This window comes from Rhinoraja longicauda, chromosome 17 (genome assembly GCF_053455715.1).
Source record: "Rhinoraja longicauda isolate Sanriku21f chromosome 17, sRhiLon1.1, whole genome shotgun sequence".
NCBI classification, from domain to species: Eukaryota; Metazoa; Chordata; class Chondrichthyes; order Rajiformes; family Arhynchobatidae; genus Rhinoraja; species Rhinoraja longicauda.
In genome coordinates this window covers 41634516-41646598 of record NC_135969.1, presented here as the reverse complement: position 1 = coordinate 41646598, position 12083 = coordinate 41634516, and the positions used below count along the sequence as shown (strand labels likewise).

Here is a 12083-nt window from a genome sequence, read left to right as displayed (position 1 = left end):
GGAGGCTAAAATAAAATAAAACAAAAGATTACAAATGAAATGTGTGGAAATGGGAAACATTCTTGTAACCTGAGCAGAATATGTAGTTAGTTTTTGCATTGTGTTTGAGTAGGAATGGGATATACTCTGGATGAAATTAATAATGGTACATTCATCAAAATAAATAGAAAATGTGAATTTTGACAGGAAGTCTGCATTGTGTCACCGTTTTGATGGCAACCTTCAGTTGTATGATTGTCACGTGTCCTGGGTACAGTAAAATGCTATTTGTTGCGTGCTATCCTATCAGTGAAAAGATTATACATGACTACAATCAAGATAATTTGGGTGTTTTTTGGACATGGTAGTTTTAGTCTTGTTTTGCAGAAATTTAGTTCAAGATCAGTCTCTGTCTTTATTTGAAATCTTTTGATAATATCAAAAATTGTTTAATATATTATTTGAACTCAAATGTTACTTTTTTTTGTTACTTTTCTTTAGGCTTCATAAGTTTTAGTTCATAGTTAACTCTTTGCTCATTGAGTATTTTGGGAAAGGACAGCACCCATAGTCAGGGTCGAACCCAGTTCTCGGATGCTGTGCCACCCCAGTGTTTAGTTCTTCTTTAGTACTTGAAGCCTGGCACATGGTAGACATGGATGTAATATAGTAGTAATGATTAATCTTTGAAAACAGGCTGGGATTTGATAAAGTAGTGATGTTGGGTAAAGCTACTCCAGAAGGTGATGACATGTTACTTGGAAGGAGTGACACTGATAATGAAACAGAAAATGCAGAAAATAAATATATACTCAGAAGGTAAATTATCAACTGATAATGATGTGGCAGAATAAGGAGGTAAATATTCTGCTTCTATTGAATTTCCCTCACACCACATTCTCAGCAGGCACAGGAAATGAAACATGGGATATTACATTTAACTATCCAGGATGGATTTCCGATAAATCTATGCAAACTTAGAGCTGTGCTGCCAAATGTGCTACCATTTCATCTATTCCTTGGGTGACTTTGTTTAAGTGGTTCAGAATGTGTCTTGTTGTCTTGTGGGTTTCACTTGTAAAACAATCCCATTTCAATCCTGAGTAGGTGTGAACCTACTCCTGCAGCGATTGTGCCATTGTGAGTTTCCACAGAAAAGGTCTTTGGATAGTTGTGCTGTTATGCCACTAAAGAGCTGTCTCCTGCGAGTAGAATTAATGGCTGTCCAGGTAATCTTAACCAGTCCGCAGCCTGATTAGAAATCTTTCTTCATCTCTGAAATTCAAGCCAAAAGCTCCATTGAAAACAAAAACAATTGTGGAAGGGGTTTCTAATGATTTCATAAGTTCTTAAATTCGTAAGTGATGGGAGTAGAATTAAGCCATTCGGCCCATCAAGTATACTCCGCCAGTTAATCACGGCTAATCTATCTTTCCCTCTCATCCCCATTCTCCTGCCTTATCCCCATAATCCCTGACACCTGAATATGAGGATTTGTCTCCTCATTCTTAAGACTGAACACTCCTCAGGACAAATTCCTAAATATATTAGAATGCCAGAAGTAATTTTATGGAAAGAATACTAATACAGTTTGGGAAGTGGAAATTCACTATTATTGAATTCAGAAATCATTACAACAAATTTGAGGATTTATATGAGAAAATAACGAAATTAATATAAAATGAGAAGGAAACAACTAATTTTTCTCAATGTTTGTTAAGAGTCTCCATTTCTGGAAAATCATGATTGAGCTGGTTTTCTAGGAAGGTTACCCCTCCACAATGCATGCTGTGAAATTGTGTTAAAATATTGTTCATTGCTCATATTATTTGCATGTGCTTTTGTTTGGTCTGTCTTTTCATTTAGATGTAATGAGGGATGTGTTCTGGTACTTCAATTGTTCTATGAGGCTGATGGCACGTTTTTCTTACTGTGCTTGAATAGGTGGTGCAAAGATGTAGAGCTATGCACAGTTAAAACCACGTTGTAATGTTACCAAAGCAATGATTCTTCTGCAACTTCTAGCAGCAATTTCCCAATGGTAATTTGAGCTTTCAGGATTCATTGAAGTTGCCAGTTGTCATGGTGACAGGCCCCCTGCTGCTGAATTTGTCCTGAGGAGTCTGTTCAGTCTTTAAGAACAAGGAGACAAATCCTCATTAAAGGGGCACAGAAAAACTATATTACCAACTCAACGACTTGCAAATATGTTTACTGATATTTTGAACACTCCATGGTCATGAGCAAAAGAAAATAAAGAGAGTCGAAAATTTACAGAGTTGCAGAAAAATATCCAACTTATGTCATCCGAGAAAAGCTTTTAAAAGCTTCCAACAGCATGCCTGAATTCAAACAGTAGCTGTAGTTTATGATTCTTCTCTTGTAAGTTAATTAGAGTACATATCACAAAATGGTGCACATGTTACCTGTTGGTATATTTTTAGTCAAGCAAAATGTTTGCCTCATCCAAACAAAAACTGATATAATTTCAGTGGTCATTAAAAGCTTTTTTCCTGACAAAACTAACTTTACTCTTTTGTATCTCGCTTCCAAACATTGACATTCAAATGGTTTCAGCTGATCCTTTGAAACATTAATCCCTCCCAAATGTGCTATCACTTCTTCTATTCACTGGGTGACTTTATTTAAGTGGTTCAAAATGTGTCTAGTTGTATTGTGGGTTTCACTTGTAAAACAATCCCGTTTCAAACCAGAGCAGGTGTGAACATACTTGTGCAGCGATTATGCCACTGTAGTAAAAGCCCCTGGACAGTCTACTGTTATTTCACGATAAACCATTATATACAGCAAACGCGTGCTTTTAATATTAATTTGAAATTCAAAAGTACAAATTTTATCTGCCCATAACAAAGGTCACATGATGGCTGGTAGACACAAAATGCTGGAGTAACTCAGCAGGACAGGTAGCATCTCTGGAGTGAAGGAATGGGTGACCTTTCAGGTCGAGACCCTTCTTCAGACCCAACCAGACCTCTCGACCTGAAACGTCACCTATTCCTTCTCTCCAGAGATGCCTCCTGTCCCGCTCAGATACTCCAGCATTTTGTGTCCACCTTCAATTTAAACCAGCATCTGCAGTTGTTTCCGTCGCATAATGGCTAATCACTTTCCATATTGTGGTTTAACATAATCTGCCATTGTTTAGATTTTTGCAATGAAATCTATTTTCATTGAAGTAAAACCATGTGGTACTTCCACTCATTATTCAAATGTCTCCAAAATTCTCATCCAGATGCAGACAACATTCTGTTAAATCTGACCAACAGAGAGGTTGCATAAGAGCCAACAATATTGATTTTCATCATTTCTGGCGTGTACTTAAAATTGATTATTGTGCTTAACGTCCAATTATTGGACAATGGAAATGATTAACCTTCAGAATTTAACATGAAGTTACTTTATGATAAATGTAGAAACAGGGAACTGCTGATGCTGGTTTACCAAAAAAAGACAAGGTGCTGGAGTAACTCAGCGAGTCAGGCAGCATATCTGAAGAACATGGATAGGTAATGTTTCAAGTCAGGACCTTTCTTCAGACTGATTGTAGAAAGCTAGAAGAGAGGAGGGGCAAAACAAAGCGTGGCAGGCAATAGGTGAACACAGTGAGAAAGGGTTTTGATGGCAGATGACTGGACAAAGGCCAGAGATTAAAAGAAAGGTGCGTTACAAAAGGATTGGAGTCGTGAATTGTGAATCCAGAGGAAGGAATGGAGGGGGGAATATGTGACAGTCTAGGTGGGTCACAGGGAAGGGGAAGAAATGGGAGAGAAGTGGGTGGGGGCTTGTGAGAGGTTACCTGGAGTACTGTGTGCAGTTTTGGTCTCCAAATTTGAGGAAGGATATTCTTGCTATTGAGGGCGTGCAGCGTAGGTTCACTAGGTTAATTCCCGGAATGGCGGGACTGTCGTATGTTGAAAGGCTGGAGCAATTAGGGTTGTATACACTGGAATTTAGAAGGATGAGGGGGGATCTTATTGAAACATATAAGATAATTAGGGGATTGGACACATTAGAGGCAGGAAACATGTTCCCAATGTTGGGGGAGTCCAGAACAAGGGGCCACAGTTTAAGAATAAGGGGTAGGCCATTTAGAACGGAGATGAGGAAGAACATTTTCAGTCAGAGAGTGGTGAAGGTGTGGAATTCTCTGCCTCAGAAGGCAGTGGAGGCCAGTTCGTTGGATGCTTTCAAGAGAGAGCTGGATAGAGCTCTTAAGGATAGCGGAGTGAGGGGGTATGGGGAGAAGGCAGGAACGGGGTACTGATTGAGAGTGATCAGCCATGATCGCATTGAATGGCGGTGCTGGCTCGAAGGGCTGAATGGCCTACTCCTGCACCTATTGTCTATTGTCTAAACTCGAGAGTTCAATGTTCATACTGTTGGGTGAGCTTCCCAAGCGGAACATGAGGGGCTGCTCCTTCAGCTTGGATGTGGCCTCACTCTGGCAATGGAGGAAGCCCAGGACAGAAAGATCAGTATGGGAACATAGACACAAAGTGCTGAAGTACCTCAGCAGGACAGGCAGCATCTCTGGAGAGAAGGAATGGATGACGGTTCAGTCTAGACCCTTCTTCAGACCTTGACTTCAGGTCTGAAGAAGGGTCTCAACCCAAAACCTCACCCACTCAGAAATGCTGTCTGTCACGCTAAGTTACTCCAGCTTTTTACGTCTATCTTCAGTTTAAACCAGCATCTGCAGTTCCTTCCTAGACATAATGTCCAGATGTGTTTTGGTAATACTACTTTAAAACCAAATACTGGCTACCCCGATCTTCTATCATTGATGCCAAAGGTTAATTTACAACTACTGGAAAGGAATGACAGGAGTTTGATTTTACATTTCATGTAAAAATCTATATTCTTGAATCACTGGAGTGGAACTTGAAGTAACTACTTTCAGTTTCAGAGATGGGGGTGCTGTCACTGTACATAGAACTCTCTTATTTTGGAAAATAGATATATTTCATTATCTTAAATTATTGTAATGTCTCATTGTATCAAATAAAACCACCATAGAAAATAAATGATAATACAGAAATATATTTGGTAAAACTTTTCAAATTGTTTGCATACATTAAATTTGCTTCAACCACTGTGAGCCATCGACACTGCTCTTCACACTGCACTGACCCACCTTGAACACCAGGGGAGCTATGTGAGGATGCTCTTCCTCGACTTCAGCTCTGCCTTTAACACGGTCATCCCGAGCAGACTGGTCACCAAACTTTCCGACCTTGGATTTTCCCAAACCATCTGCAAATGGATCAAGGACTTTCTGACCAACCGCCCCCAGACAGTCAAAATAGGCCCTCACCTCTCCTCCACCATTACTGTGAGACAGCACCTGACAGCAACACCTTCACTGTGCAGGAGTATGATGTTAAGCGCGTGCTCAGAGCAGTGAATCCCAGGAAAGCTGCAGGCCCCGATGGTGTGACGGGCAGAGTGCTGAGGGAATGTGCAGACCAATTATCTGAGGTCTTCACAAAAATCTTCAACCTGTCCCTTTTAAAATCCACCATCCCTCCCTGCCTGAAGTCCGCCATAATCATCCCACTGCCGAAAAAGTCTGTCATCAGCAGTCTTAACGACTACCGTCCGGTAGCACTCACACCGGTCATCACAAAGTGCTTCGAGAGACTGGTCCTGCAGCACATCAAAACCAGCCTCCCACCCACCTTCGACCCACACCAGTTTGCCTACAGAGCAAATAGGTCTACAGGGGATGCCATCGACACTGCTCTTCACACTGCACTGACCCACCTTGAACACCAGGGGAGCTATGTGAGGATGCTCTTCCTCGACTTCAGCTCTGCCTTTAACACGGTCATCCCGAGCAGACTGGTCACCAAACTTTCCGACCTTGGATTTTCCCAAACCATCTGCAAATGGATCAAGGACTTTCTGACCAACCGCCCCCAGACAGTCAAAATAGGCCCTCACCTCTCCTCCACCATTACACTGAGCACCGGCTCACCACAGGGCTGTGTGTTGAGCCCCATCCTTTACTCCCTCTACACTCACGACTGCGCCCCCACCCATCCCACCAACACCATCATCAAGTTCGCGGATGACACGACTGTGGTTGGACTCATCTCAGAAGGAGATGAGACAGCCTATAGGGATGAAATCCAAAGGCTGGCAGCATGGTGTTCAGTGAACAATCTGGTCCTGAACTCCTCCAAAACAAAGGAACTTATAATTGACTTTAGGAAAACCAGTGGAGATTACGACCCACTCTACATCAATGGGGTCTGTGTGGAAAGGGTACCAGCTTTCAGGTTCCTGGGTACGCACATCGCAGAGGATCTCACCTGGTCTACCAACACCATCACCACAGTAAAGAAGGCACAGCAGAGACTCCACTTCCTGAGGATCCTCAGGAAAACCAACCTGCAGGAGAAGCTCATGTTGTCCTTCTATCGCTGCTCCATCGAGAGTGTGCTGGCATACTGTATAACCACATGGTATGCCAGCTGCTCAGAAAAGGACAGGAAGGCCCTTCAGAGGGTCATCACGACGGCCCAGAAAATCATCGGCTGCTCACTGCCCTCCCTGGAGCACCTGTTCAGCCTACGCTGCCTCAGTAGAGCAGGCAAAATAATAAAAGATCCATCCCACCCCGGCCACCGTCTGTTTGTTCATCTGCCCTCTGGTCGACGTTTCAGGTCGATAAAATCCCGAACAAACAGACTTAAGAACAGTTTTTACCCCAGGGCCATACGAGAACTGAACACTACCTTTGCACTAGGCAACACTAAAAAATCTTTGTACTTAACATAATTGTATTTAATTGTATTTATGTATTTATTTGTTTTTGCATTTATTGCATATATGTTTGTACGCACCGTCAGGATTGGCTATTTTTTAATTTCGTTGTACTCGTTGCAATGACAATAAATGAATATTATTATTATTATTATTATTATTATAAAATATGCTGTTGTAGTTCATTGCAAAATAGATCCTTTCCTGGTTAAGAAAACTTACTCGTCATTTAGAGCTATCTAATTGACATATATATATGATAACTGCGTTCATTCGAGAATAAGACTCCAGTGAGTCTAAAAATGATGTAAGCACTTCTGTAATTTTCTTAAACATATTCAGTATTTGCCTTTTGAAATGGTCCTGAGTTCACCTAAGCTTAGAATGATAGAGTCATACAGCAAGGAAACAGGCTGGTCTGCCCGACTTTCCCATGCTGACCAAGATGCCCCATCTACGCTCGTCTCGCCTCCCCACATTTGGCCCATAGCCCTCTAAACTATTCTTATGTGTGTACCTGTCTAAATGTCTTTTAAATGTTGTCATAGTACCAATGTTTTAATGCGTTTGAGTTCCTCCAGTTTGCTAAAGATGTTTTAGTACAAAATAAAACTGAGAAGCACTTATTTCTAATGTACAGCAATGACAAAATTGTTCTGAAAAAATATCTGAGCATTGCTGTACATATTCTAGCTTCTAACACATAAACTGAAAGATTAATGTTATTGACTAATGCTTTACTGCCTTTTCATATCAAAATTATAATCCAATTTTGAAGCATTTTCTTTTGAATGTTTTATTGTTGTATTTCCAATTTCACATACAGACTGTTCAAGGGATTAAGAGGGCAATTAGAATCGAGCCTTTGTAGTTGATTTAGATTTATCCTTCTTTACTGATGATTTGCATCAGTTCCTTCCTTTGCCCCATATGTGGCCATTGCACTGTCTACTTGCTGATGAGACCCAAGGCGATATCAGCCCCACTGGGATGAATACCATGGCTCCAAGGGGATTAAACAATGCATTCAGCTTTTGGAAAGCTGGAAGGCGGTTATCTGAGGTCTTATTGCAATGTTAATCAGTTTTTTCTGTGGATTATTTTGTGTTATAGCAGTTTTGGAATATCACACAAATCAAATCTTTGTGTGAATGTGGTAATTCAGCAACATAATTGTGCAGTTACAAGGCTCTTGAGTGTAATGGTCCACCGTTATAGGGAATGTTTGTTTCATGTGTGCATTTTAACAATTGGAATAATTGCTTCCTTGACAATGAGAAAGGGTTCATGCCTCACATCTTCATCTCAGCTACACACACATCATCCACAGCCTACCTTCAATCTATGTCATTATAGCTCCTCCCACGTTTGTTTAATCTCTTGAGGGAACTTTTACTAGATTTATTCTCGTCTACCCGAGAAAGTCAAGCAAATTCAACTCATCAAAACACTGTATCCCCACTCTTCAGCTCTTGTTTCTATCCATAAAATAGCTTATGGCTACAGTGATCCATCATGAAGTGATCAGCTGACACAAAGAATCAAAGAGAGAAGCATAATTTATTAAATCCAGAAGTAATTACTTTATTTTTGTGATCATTACACTTTTCCATAAATTATTAGTGTCAGACTCCATAGACATTATACATGGATAGGTTTAATGGAACACAGAACAGTACGGCACAGGAACAGGCCCTTCAGCCCACAATTTCTGTGCCGAACATGATGCCAAGATAAATGCCTCTGAAATGTGACTATCGTAATCTGCCTCCACCACGACTCCTGGCAATTTATTTCCTTTCTAATATTTGTGTTGCTTCCTTTGGGGGGAAATGTCCCAGCAATGATCATGTATGTTTACCTGGTGCTTGACAATCGGTTTAAAAGAATGCTTCTTACCAGACATATCTCAAATAGACATTGAAAACTATGCATCCCATCTGATCAGCTAAATATACAAAACATGGAAAGCATAATTTTGAGAAATAATTAGGAACTTGACCTGTCAATTATCCTTTTGCTTTGGTTATCATATTCTGTTTGATGTTTGATCAATTTTCCTTTACTATATTCTTTCATCCTGAAAATATAAATTAATACTGTCCTAAAAATGTGTTCATCGTTAGAGGGGGGAACAATGATTGTTCCTTATTAAACAAATTGCCCTTCAAAACATTAGAGGGAAATCAGTCTTTGAGTGGTCACAAATGGGAAAAGTAAATTAAATTAAACGCATAGATAATGCTGCCAAATAAAGTGTTGAAATGTCATTTTTCAGAAGTTAACATCAGTCTGACCCAAAACGATATGTGTCCATTCCCTCCACATATACTGCCAGACCTGCTAAGTCACTCCAAGTTCACTTATGTGCATACAAAATGTATATCGTTTCAGGGCACAATAAGAAATGATACTAAAGAAATTGAATATTAGTGCAATGTGTATTAATCCGTACATCAATTTTATCTGTAATCCAAAAACTGCACAAAGATCATTTGATATGGTAACCATACCTCCACAATATTGTTATAAATGGCATCAAAAGCACATAAGACTGATAAGAATGAACAATTACTAAGAATGGAATGAGAGAGGAAACTAGTTCTGCTGTTCACAGGAACGAGCATATGTGCATGCATCCCTTTTTGATCCAAGGAGATGAATGCTTTTATCTCATCATTAATACCATATTTTATTAATTTACTAGGTGCAAGTGTTTGAGGCAGGGCAGCATGCATCTTATTCCTAATTGCACTTGAGAAGGTGATTGTAATTCCTTCTTGAGGCAGATCTGCTGAAGATATGTCCGTAATGATTTTGAAGAGGTAGTTCTGGGATTAGATACAGCAGTAAAGATAAAGCATCTTTAAGTTAGGATAGTGAATGACTTGAAAGAAAGCTTGCATTGAATAATGTTCCCATCCCACTACAAGTGTGGGAGGTACTATTAAAATTGATGATGCACAATGCAGCCACATTCTGCTAGTGATGGAATGTACAACCGACTATTTTTTTTCCATTACCCATCTTGCATGCGCCTAGTAAAGATCCAATGACTTTGGTCCCGATTTTAACTCGATAGATTTTACGCAGGCTGATTTAGGTACTACATAAAACAGCACAAGAATAAACCCTTCAACCTGCAGTATCCATGCTGAACATAATGCCTAGTTAAACTAATAACCTCTGTCTGCACATGATCCACATCCCTCTGTTTCCTGCATATCCATATTGTCTCTCAAATGCGTTCAGAATCTCATTCTCAGCAGAAGCAAATAAAACTGTATTTTTATTATTAATTTTCATATGTGGGTGTAAGTGGGACTTACTGAACCAGGGGTTTGTCCAGGATCAGCAAAATGTACCCAAGTTAGAATCATTGCAGATTGGAGGGCAACTGGCAGGCAATGGTTTCTTATAATGCGAAGATGGACACAAAATGCTGGAGTAATTCAGTAGGTCAGGCAGCATCTCTGGAGGGAAAAAATGGGTGACATTATGGGTCAAAAATCTTCTTTATGTTTCTTCTGCTCTTCTCAGGATCGGCATTTGACAGAAGGGAGTCAAAGAAGCCTCAGTGAATTGCCTGCAGTACATTTACACACTGGATGATTACATCTCTAGATGACACAAAATGGTTTATAGTACTCAACATATTTTTTGAAGACTATTCACTGTTTTCATGTAGATACAGTGGTCAATTTGCATGCAATAATTTTCAGAGGGATTCTGAACATGATTTCAGCAGTGCCCACCCAGACAAGAGCTAAATAAGCTGTCATGTCCTGAAGTGTAAGTAGCAGCATGGCTGGGAGCTGAGATGAGCTCTCATTGCAGAATATCCAGCCATTTAATTGCCTGGGCTCATGATAACGATTGGCATTCACATCTGTTTGGCTGCCACAGCTGGACATCAGCCAAGTTTGTTGGTGCAATTGCCAAGGGTCAGCCAGGGGCCTGTTTAAAAAGGCAATTGAACTCTCACAACAAAGCTGCACTGTCTTTTGTCTCTTGGTTCACGTTGACTGAACAGAGAAAGAGGAATATCAGCAAGGTTCAGGAAATACTGTGAGCCACTCTGTAGTTTCAGATTGGTAAATTCCAGCTGCTTTGAATGAATCATCGTCTTTATGGGTTCCAGTGGTGGAACTCCATGTTTGCTTCTCCAAGATTCATGCTGAGGTCAAACTTGGTGAACAGACGCTGAGTCCTTTGAATGCAATTGGGGATCGTGGGGCTACAGGGAAGAAAAGGAAAAAAGTATTTATTTTTAAATTATTTCTTATTTGATCAAGGTTTTAATTATTTTAAAGTGATTTATTTAATGTTTAATAATTTCTGAAGCACTTTATAGTTTTGAAAGCCAGTTAACCATAGATCGAGGTTTTGTTTCTGTTGCTGTTTTCTACTGCACAACCGCCAACAGCTGGGCTATCTCGTGCAGGTTTCACTCGCGTGGGTACTGGTTGCAAAAAGGTTATTTAGATTTTTATGTGGGCAAGTTTGGTGAGATGATCCATGTCCAAGTTGTCAAGCTGTGACGAAGAGTGGCAACGTTGGTGCACATCTGGTGGAGTCGGGGATATAGTGACTGTAGGTAGCTATTTTTGGTTTGCTCTAACTCTGGTATAATTGAAGTGACCTGAGGACTGTCTTGTAAATTTCTGTCAACTGCCAAGGCTGTTCCCAGTGTAATATTTCTCCGTTGTGGTTTACCGTTCATGTTGCTGATAGTTTCTGGGATTATCAGCCCAGCAAGAAAGGCCCCTCCACATCTGGATGATGTCAGTTTAGGTGAAGTGTGACCTGGGGTGTTGGAGCCCATCTGTAAAATTCTGTCTACAGCTTTGCAATTATTTATCAGCCACCTGCCTACTCCTGGAAGGTGCTTTTCCTGAACTTGATTGATCAGTTGATATTGGTGGCAGCCAGTGTCAAGGGAATGGGATTTTTGATATTTAAACTGTCGCATCTGCCCCATTCTACCCACGTGGGCTGGGAAAATTGGGGTTATGCTTTGAGCTTTCCTTCTAATTATTTTTGAGAGATCTTACACTGAACCCACGCATTAGTTTGAGATCAGTTTTGCAGATGCACTCTGAGTCATTCTCATCTCTTTCTGTGATTCACGTTTAATTAGCTTTAAAGATGCCCTTAAAAATGTAATTTTGCTAAGTTATGATTTTTTTAAAATTGTATTGCTGTTCACATGTACTATCATCGTTTCCAAATGACATTGTAAAAGATAATATTGAATAACCAGATAAACATAATTAATTAAGCTTCATTTTTCCCAACTCAACTCTAAAAGTCAA

At 40.2% G+C, this 12083-nt stretch overlaps 1 protein-coding gene across 3 annotated transcripts in view; it reads left to right on the top strand.

Moving 5' to 3' along the window:
• Nucleotides 1-12083, top strand: part of LOC144601950 (receptor-type tyrosine-protein phosphatase gamma-like) — a 494425-nt gene that overhangs the window by 426476 nt on the left and 55866 nt on the right. The gene's annotated exons all lie outside the window — the stretch shown is intronic.